This window comes from Pinus tabuliformis, chromosome 3_2, assembly GCF_031772625.1.
Source record: "Pinus tabuliformis cultivar Carrire ecotype Pingquan chromosome 3_2, CPIR1, whole genome shotgun sequence".
NCBI classification, from domain to species: domain Eukaryota; kingdom Viridiplantae; phylum Streptophyta; class Pinopsida; order Pinales; family Pinaceae; genus Pinus; species Pinus tabuliformis.
Genome location: NC_142302.1, coordinates 508,020,397 through 508,031,076, shown reverse-complemented (window position 1 = coordinate 508,031,076; position 10,680 = coordinate 508,020,397). Strand labels below are relative to the sequence as shown.

Genomic DNA, 10,680 nt, shown 5'->3' with positions numbered 1-10,680 from the left:
ATTAGTTGTAATTTATAAGAATTAGCCTAGCAGCATGTTATCTATGATTTACCATATTTTCTTCTGCAACTGGTATAATCAATGTCATAAGCTTAACAGAGGCTTTTCTTGCCCAGTATGTTGTTAGCAGAATCGATTTAGTGGAGATCATATACAGCAGCGAAGTACTATATATAAGAGTGCAGTGGAATCCCATCGTTGTAGTTAGCAGACTGTAACATTGTTGGCCCTCTTCTGTAACCAAAATGACTGGCTATCAATGTGTACTATCATTGCTTAGTTTCTTGGGAATGTTTTGCACTCGTTCTTTAGCAGGCAATTCATTCAAGAATTTTACAGTGGCTATCCTTTCTCAGTCTACAGTTGTATCTGGTTTTAAAGATACTCAACAATCTGCAACGAAATATGTGGGGCAACCCGAACGGGTAGTTGAAGCTGTTGAAAGGTAATGCAAAGCAAAACTCAATTATTCTAGCTCGTAGTTGATGTAGATGTTGAATTGCCTAGATCTGCCTCCATGAATGACTAGATTAGATATCATCAACAAGTAAGGTTTCAACAAAATTTTCCAGTGTTGAAAGGCTAAGTTTTTTGCAATGCCAATCTATTCACCATGACTGAACTGTATGTTAAGATAGAACTACTTTAACCATGGGAAGCAGATAAATGGAAGTGTGCTTACATGATTAGGATGGATGTAGATATGTTTTTTGTTAGTAGAATAAAAAAAGAATAAAAGAATCAAGAACCCCTCGTTCTCTATTACCTTGATGCAATACTACATCGCGTCAAACAATTTCACGAGAGGGGGTTGTGATTTCTATCAAGCTTCAAGCTGGCCCAACAAAAAAACATTGGGTTCATCAATGTAGGATTTGTTCTCATACATATTTCAACAACGTCAAGGAGACGATCTACGCATCTACAAGAAGTGGATCTAAACTCGTACCAATCCACACAACACTCAAACTGAAGTGAAGAAGACCGAGGGATTTAAGGATTATATAGAGGTAGGCAGATCATTCCCAAATCTCATTTAGCACTCCCAAGCTCTACTCACTCTCACTTGATGGTGTAAGACTGAAGGGGATTGAGTTAGTGAGCTTGGGGACGAAACAGAACTATTTATAGCCAAGATTCCATCAAGCTTCTGTTGGTTATGTGTCAAGTGTTCCACATATCATGGTAGAGAATTGCAGAGGGAGTAATGGACCACTCCAGAAGCTCCCAACAAGAAATTAATGAACGGTAGTTGATTTCCGTAATTTAAGGAAATGACTGCAGTTGGTTTCAGCAAATGAAGGAAATAACTACAATTTACTTCCGTAATTGTTGGTGGCAATTGGGAAAATGTAAAGGGAGCTTAACATTCTCCCACTTGGTCCATACTTCCAATCTTAATATCTCATCTTAAAACCCATTGATAATCTGTATTAAGTAGTAGATACATGAATCATGATGATAGGTCCTCTAATGGCGAGTATTATCTTCCATGTATTACTATGTATTTATTTCTATTAAACTTTATGTGGAAACAATTTCTTAATGAATAAACCCTATTTCTATTTTTGGTCCTACACAGATGAATTCTCTCAAATCAAATTAAGGTGCACATAAATATGAGAAAAACATCACAATAATTAAGAATTTGATTAAAATAACATTGTCCATACAATGAGAAACTACATAATGAAACCAAGTCCCATATTCATTACATGATCCTTGAATTTAAATGGTGGCATGCCCTTAGTCAAAGGATCCACGATCATCAACTCAGTGCTGACGTGCTCAATGACCACTTTCTTTTCTTTAACACGTTCTCTTATAGCTAAATACTTAACGTCGATGTTTTTATTTTGACTCCCACTTTTGTTGTTCTTAGCCATAAAAACAGCAGTTGAATTGTAACAATATATTCTCAATGGCTTAGAGATAGAATCCATAATTCTAAACCCAGAAATGAAACTCTTAAGCCATACACCATGTAAAGTAGCCTCAAAATAGAAGACGAACTCAGCTTCCATAGTGGAAGTGGCAATCAAACTCTGCTTGGCACTCCTCCATGATACAGCTCCACCAGCCATCATAAAAATGTATCCTAATGTTGATTTGCATGAATCAACACATCCAACAAAGTGATAATCTGAGTAGCCAATTACTTCCAAATTTTCCATCCGTCTATACACAAGCATGTAGTTTTTGGTCCCTTAAAGGTACCTCTTTACTTTCTTTGTAGCTCTCTAGTGGCCTAAACCTGGATCACTCTGATATTGTCCCAACATTCCCATAACAAATTCAATGTCAAGTCTTGTGAAGACCTGAGCATACATTAGGCTTCCGACAGTAGAAGCATATGGAATGTTCTTCATTTTCTCACTTTCAAAGTCGTTCTTCAGGAATTGGTTTAAATTGAATCTATCACCCTTCATAATGGGAGCTACAGTTGGTGAACAATCCTTCATCCGAAATCTATCTAAAATTTTATTAATATAAGTTTCCTGAGACAGACCCAAGATGCCTCGAAATTTGTCTCTATGGATCTTAATGCCAATGACATAAGATGCGTCACCCATATCCTTCATATTGAAATTTTTAGAGAGGAATTGTTTCACCTCATGTAGAAAACCCTTATCATTGGTTGCTAGCAAAATGTCATCCACATATAAATCAAGAAAACAAATTTTACTCCCACTAACTTTCAGGTATATACATTGATCCATAATATTTTCTACAAAACCAAAAGAAGAAATTACATTATGGAATTTCAAATACCATTGGCGGGATGCTTGTTTTAAACCGTATAAGGATTTCTTGAGCTTGCAAACCAATTTCTCACCATCACTAGAGGGGAATCCTTCAGGTTGTTTCATGTAAACCTCTGCCTCTAGATCTCCATTGAGAAATGTCATTTTCACATCCATTTTTTGAAACTCCAAGTCAAAATGGGCTACTAATGCCATAATAACGCGCAAGGAATCTTTCTTAGATACAGGAGAGAAAGTCTCTGTGTAGTCGATTCCTTCTTTCTGAATGAATCCCTTAGAAACAAGTCGTGCCTTGTATCTCTTAATGTTGCCCAATGAGTCTTTCTTTGTCTTAAAGACCCATTTAGATCTAATGGCTTTTGCACCATTAGGAAACTCAACAAGTTCCCAAACTTCGTTACTCTTTATAGAATTTATCTCTTCCTTCATGGCATCATACCATAATTCTGCTTCTTTGCAACTCATGTCTTGTGAAAAAGACTCGGGATCATTTTCTGCTCCAATGTTGTAGTCAGATTCTTGTAGATACACAACATAATCATCAGGAATTGCTGGTCTCTTTGGTCTAGTAGATCTTCTTAATGTTGTACCACCATCTTCTTGAGAAATATGTGATTCAACTCGTTGTTCAAAAGTTATTGGCAACTCTTGAACTACCTGATCTACTGGAATGCCGTCAACAGCTTGTGGAACTTCAACAATTGGTTGTTCAACACCAGTTTGAACTTGAGGGGTGCTGTCAACAATAACAAATCTATCACTTGAGGTGGAAGGTTGAGATTCTAAATGATCATTCTCAGAAACTATGTTCCTGGTTTGATCGCTCCCACTGATCAAGTCATTTTCAAGAAACTTTGCATTTCTTGATTCCACAATCCTAGTGCTGTGAGATGGACAATAAAATATGTAACCTTTAGACCTTTCAGGATATCTAATGAAATACCCACTAATGGTCCTTGGGTCCAGCTTCTTCTCTTGTGGATTATATATTCTCACTTCAGACAAGCATCCCCAAATGCGCATATGTCGCAAACTCAGTTTCCAACCTTTCCATAATTCAAATGGTGTTTTATGAATAGCCTCGGTTGGAGCTCTGTTTAATATATACACTGTCGTCTTAAGTGCTTTAGTCCACAAGGATTTAGGAAAATTGGAGCTGTTAAGCATACTCCGCACCATGTCCAATAATGTTCGGTTTCTTCTTTCTGCTACACCATTCTAGTCTGGTGAACTAGGCATGGTGTATTGGGCAACAATCCCATGCTCTTAAAGAAATTTTGTGAATGGCCTAGGTGCTTGTCCATCTACTGTGTATCTACCATAATATTCTCCACCTCTATTTGATCTCACAATCTTAATTTGCTTGCCGCATTGTTTTTCTACTTCAGCCTTAATGATCTTGAAGGAATCTAATGCTTTGTTCTTTTTACGAAGCATGTAGAGATACATATATCGTGAGTAATCATCTATAAAAGAGATGAAGCATCTCTGACCATGTGAGTCCATGTCTAGACTACATATATCAGTATATATGATCTCTAATATGTCCAAACTCCTATTGGCACCTTTCTTTGACTTGTTGGTCTGCTTTCCTTCTATGCAGTCCAGACGAGTCTCAAAATCAGTAAAATCCAGAGTATTAAGTACCCCTTCATTTACTAATCTTTTAATTCTATCTGCGGAGATATGACCTAATCTCCGGTGACATAATTTAAAGGAATCTTCATTAATAACACATCTTTTAGTGCCAGTGTGAACATGTATTGAATAATAAGTGACATTGTTTTGTAAATTAATGCAGTAAAGACCATTAGACAAATACTATTCCCAACACAATTAGATTTATAAAATAAACTGAAGGATGTTTCTGAAAAGTTAAAGGAATATCCAAAAGGTACAAGCCTTGAAACTGAAATCAAGAAAAACTTGGAACATAAAAGGTCTATTCTAATTCTAAAACAAAGCCACTACTTAAAGTTAAATAGCATGTTCCTATAGCTTCCACATATGAGTCCATCTTGTTTCCTGATAAGATGCTTTGCTCACTTCCCATTGGCTTCCTTAGGTTTTGCAAACCCTGCAAGGAATTTGAAATGTGAATTGTTGATCCAGAATCAATCCACCAGGTGTTAATATTGACATTAACCATATTAGATTCATAATAAACAAACGAGATTAAATTACCTTTGTCCGCAAGCCATTTCTGAAATTTGAAGCATTCCTCCTTCATGTGTCCCTTCGTTTTACAGAAGAAACACTCAGAATGCTTCTTTACGTTAGCTTGGGGAGGTACTTTACCTTTACCTTTCTGATTGGCTTGAGATTTTCCCTTTTTGCGCGTTGCCAGCATTGCACTTTCTCCCAGTTCCATCACTAGTGTCTCTTCCTCTCGAACACACATGGTCATGAGTTCATTAATTGACCGTTTATCCTTATGTGTGTTGTATGATATTTTGAAGGGTCTGTATTGGTGCAGAAGGGTGTTCAGGATGTAGTGCACCAGAAAGGACTCTAATATTTTAACCTCGAGTTTCTTCAATTGAGCCACAGTGTCCCTCATTTGCTTGATGTGCTCGCGCACACCTTTCACACTGGTGAGCCTTAGGGATGAGAACTTCATTATTAGGGTGCTTGCTAGTACCTTGTTTGAAGTGACGAATTGATCATCAATGGCTTTCAGCAAGTCTCGAACCTTTTCATGTTGATCAATGGAACCACAAATACCAGCTGAAATTTTAGTCTTAATGAACATCATGCTTAAGCGATTAGATCGCTCCCATCGTTCATAAAGCATGATGTCCGCTGTAGTGCTGGTATTAGTGAGTGGCGGTGGTTCATCTTTCCTAATAACATAGTCTATGTCCATCCGCCCCAAATGAAGGAGAATTCTCTCCTTCCAGACCTTATAGTTATCTCGCTTAAGTTTAGGGATATCACAATGAATTTCAGAGAAATTTGTAGGTTGTACAACTGCATAAAATTAAAGATCACATGCTTATGTTAAATTTGAGGCCTAAATAAAATTTCATGCTTTACCAATGTAAATCATGCTTAAAAATTAAATCTAATGACATAAAAATTGTTTGTGGACTAAATTTTCAATTCAAGCAGATTCAATTATTCTTTATGATATAATTTGTCAAATTATTTCTTAATTCATAATTCTAAAGGGTATATTATGATTATAATTCAATATAAATTCTATCTTAGATTTGAACTTTATGATAAAACTATTAATTCATAATTCATGTGGGCAAGTTATGAATAATCTGATATTTTATCCTAATTAATTATATAAATATAATAAAAATTCTTGTGGGATAAAATTTATTATATTTAGTATAATTAATTACAATTAATGTCTAAATAATCTTTATGTGATCCTAATCAATCATAATATTATTTAATTAGAGATGTTGTGGTTGTTCTCTAATCCATGAAAATTATATGGATCACTAGACATTATTTCTTTTATGCATAAAAAATTAGCTTGAAGTAAACTATAATATTCATGTACGAGAAAAGTTAATAAATTTTGCACAACAATTATCCAAAATGCATATAATTAAGTAAATATTATAAGCATAAAAATTGAACAAAAATTAGACATATTTCCAAATAAATGCCTTAATTTAGAAAATTCTCAAAATATAACATTAGCATAATAGAGCATGTCTATAAACACCAAGACAGAAATAAAAAAATTCTCTCATACCAAATGATAACAGAATAACAAAAGAATAAAAGGATCAAGATCCCCTCGTTCTTTATTACCTTTATGCAATACTACATCGCGTCAAACAATTTCACGCGAGGGGGTTGTGCTTTCTATCAAGCTTCAAGCTGGCCCAACAGAAAAATGTTGGGTTCATCAACGTAGGCTTCGTTCTCCTACAGATTCCAACAGCGTCAAGAAGACGCTCTACGCATCTACAAGAAGTGGATCTAAACTCCTACCAATCCACACAACACTCAAATTGAAGTGAAGAACACTGGGGGCTGTAAGGATTATATAGAGACAAGCAGATCATCCCCAAATCTCATTTAGCACTTCCAATCTCTCCTCACTCTCACTTGATGGTGTAAGACTGAATGGGATTGAGTTAGTAAGATTGGGGACCAAACAGAAGTATTTATAGCCAAGCTTCCATCAAGCTTCTATTGGCTATGTGTCAAGTGTTCCACAGATCATGGTAGAGAACTATAGAGGGAGTAATGGACCACTCCAGAAGCTCCCAACAAGAAATTAATTAACTGAAGTTGATTTCCATAATTTAAGGAAATGACTACAGTCAGTTTGAGTAAATGAAGGAAATAACTGTAGTTTGCTTCCGTAATTGTCTGTGGCGGTTGGGAAAACGTAAAGGGAGCTTAACATTTTTGTGTTAGGTATTTGGCAAATATTAATTAGCACAAACAATTGAGTTAGTGTTTTTTTATCTCGTGAATATCACTTTGTACTTATACTTGGTTCTTATTCAAATATAAGAACCAGATGAAAAGGTATTGAGCCAATCAGTATGCTTAATATTTATTTTGATATGTATTTAATATTTATTTTGATACTAGTCTTTGAGTTTGGGATTATATTTGTTGTTGATTTTTTTGAATATTGGGCATATTTGAGCTTTTTTTAATATTTGGCCATAGACATAAAAATGTTCGATATTAACTAATGGAAAAACAACTTATCTCCATTTAGGGTCCAGAAGTTTTTGTTAGAAGTTCAGCCCAGTCTATCTGTTACTAGTTTTGGAGGTTTTTACTGCCCATTTTGTTGTGCTTAATATATGTTGTTATGGGCTTGGGCTTAATTAATGGAAGATATGGCGGGAGCATTAATGGTTAATTAATGGAATGTATCGTAGGAGTATTAACAAATCGAGGAGGGAGCTAAGTTATTTGACTTGCGGAATGGGGAAACCCATGGACAACTGCTTGCGCTGTAATCCAGATTGGGAAAACAATTGAAAGAGGCTTGCAAACTGCGCCATTGGGTTTGGCGGGAATGCCACTTGAGGGAGGAATGGCACGATTTATGTTGTCATAGATTCCAATGACTACGATGCATTCAATCCATGGCTAGGTACTCTGCGCCATGCTATTATTCAAACTGAGCCTCTGTGGATATTTTTTCAGAGAGACATGGTCATCCAGCTCAAAGAAGAGCTTTTCATGGACAATTACAAGATGATAGATGGAAGAGGTGCAAATTTCCACATTGCCAACGGTGCCTGCATTACAGCACAGTACGTCCACCACATTATCGTTCACGGGATTCACATCCAAGACTGCAAGCTTGCAAGAAATGCCATGGTGAGGGATTCCCCGGCACATTATGGCTGGCGAACGAGAAGTGATGGAGATGGAGTCTCCATCTTTAGGGGAGAAATATCTAGATAGACCACTGCTCTTTGTCAAATTGTGCAGATGGACTCATCGATGCCGTCCTGGCGTCGACTGTAATAACAATTTCAAACAATTTATGACGCACCATGATAAGGTTTGAATCTCAATTCTGGCTTTGTAACATTAAAAGATCAAAATTTCCTATTCACGCTCATCCCATTAGTCACATTGTGATATATAAAGTTTCGTAGGTTAGGACGTTAACATGCAAGTAACGGTTTCCTTCAACCATTTCGGGAAAGGGCTCGTGGAATGCATACCCAAGTATTTGAACCGATCTAATTTCAGATTTTTCATTTTGTGTTTTATGTGTTAACAATCTAGAAAACCTTAGAGGTCAAAGTTTCTTTGTAAAAAAAGTTTAATGCTGAAACGCAGATGCCAACATGGCTGATGAGCCCCAATTTTGGTACAATTTGGGCTCATTTTGGCCTATTCTACTTGCTCAAACCATTCATTTTTTACTGCTTATGCATGCATTTCTTAGTTTATTCATGTTGTTTGTAGGAAGAAGGGTAGGCACTCTATCTACGTGACTAATGCATTATGATTCCAGGTTTTGGCATTAAAAGGGAGCAAGAGACAACGAAAAAGGAGATAAAGAGACAATGAGGTGGCACTGCTGGTTTTTAGGAGAGGATGTCCACGGTCTTGGGGACATTCCTCGTGATTCCCACCAAGAACTCCGAGCTCCAATCCATCTCCCCTCCGAGCTTAAGAAGCAGTTAGCTGTCCTACAGGAACAGCAGTTATAACTGTTCTACAGGAACAGTAGTTATGACTGTCCTACAGGATCAACAGTTAAACTCGAAGTTGGACAGCCGAGCTCCTAAAATCAAGGATATTTGTTGGATCATCGTTTTTGTATAAGTATAGAGGCCTTAGCCTTGGATAGGTTGTTGAAACTCTCGTATTGCTATTGTAATTTTGGAGCACAGTTCAGTTTTCGTTCCTTTTTGTAAGCCAATTTGGCATGACATCAGATTATGAATAAAGAAGGCAGTTTGTGATCTAGTTCTGAGTTTCTTAAGGAGACTATAGCTCTCAGGTTAGGGCCCAACCTGAGAGCCATAGATCCCCTCTGCTGTAGTGTTGTTTCCATTTCATTTCAGCACTTTGAGCTTTTCATTTGCACATGCAATTCAAATTACAGGTTGTTAAGTTGGTCTTTTTCATGAGTTAGATAGGATTTGCTTATGGTGAGTTTGTTTACAGTTGTTTAGTGTAGCAAAGGATAGATATAGTCCATTGGAGCTCCAACAAAAAGGTTGTTAAGGCTCACTGCCGTCTCATCTGGGATTGGAGTGCAGTCCATGACTAGCCACCAAAAATACGCATTTCTTTATTCCATGATTGCTGCAAACACAGTCACGTTATGTTAGATGCTTCCACATGATTCACACCTACACCACACTCCTTTACCACAGCTTCATGCACATTCTCCTTCGCGTTTAAATTGTTGTTCATTGAATTTATAAGCACAGATAGTTAGGTTGATGCATTTTCGGTTTGGTGACAGTCATAAGCATTTGTTTCACTTACACTGCTCTCTCTCGTTCCATTACTTCATTCTCCATCTTGATCCCGCATGCACACACATCTTCGACCCCTGCTCCGCTCTGTTATCTCCCAAAGTCTTTCACTCCTCACGTACTTCCATTCTCTAGCCCTTTCATTGACCTAGCCCTCTACCTTCGAACCTACTCCCTACATTCACTCCCTATCCTATTCCTCCACTTCTACAGCCATCACCAGCCTCATTCCTACCTTACACATCTCCCCCTACCATTCCATTACTCCTCCATCACTCCAAACACTCACGGTAGGTCATCCTGTAGCCATTTGTAGACATCCTGTAGAAAACAGAGTATCCTGTAGGATCCTCCACAGCCATCCTGTAGGAGGCCACTCTCTCGGTTGCTGAGCATCTGAATGCGAGGAACCTCTGTGGATGGATTCTAAGGATCCTTAGGGACCTCTCCTAGCCTCCCCAACCTATACCACGCTTTCCTTCCTTCTCCATCCCATCTGCACAACCAAACCTTAGTTAGCACAAGATCACAATCATTCCACACACTTAAAGGAAAAATACAAAAACATATCTTTCATGATGCAAGTAGTTTAGACCCATGCATTTGCACTTATTAGAGGTAACAGCAGCATTGGTAGAAGTTTCATACACATTTCTTGCATTGTAGAGGTTAGACTAGTTAAATTAGGGTTTCCTAGGTTTACATGCTTTGATTTGCTTTCAGTTCATTTTTGTCAAGTAAAGTAGCTTTCCTTTGAGATTAGCTTTCGTCCATCAATTAGCAAGCTTCTTCTGAGAGCCTATAGAAGTTGGCTTGAGCCCTAGCGAACTTGTGCCAGCTGACCAAGTGACAGTTGCGACAAGAGCTAGTACTTGTGCATATAGCACCGTCGCTTCCAAGTTTGTACGAACTACCGGGTTGATAAAATGAGAGACAAGAAGCCCCAGGAGTTGTAGCATTATTGCTACAATACT

General features: G+C 37.4%; 1 pseudogene; it reads left to right on the top strand.

Annotated features, from left to right (window-relative positions):
- Window positions 1-245: 245 nt before the first annotated feature.
- LOC149181545 (putative pectate lyase 18) overlaps window positions 246-10,680 on the top strand; it is a 29,194-nt pseudogene continuing 18,759 nt past the window's right edge.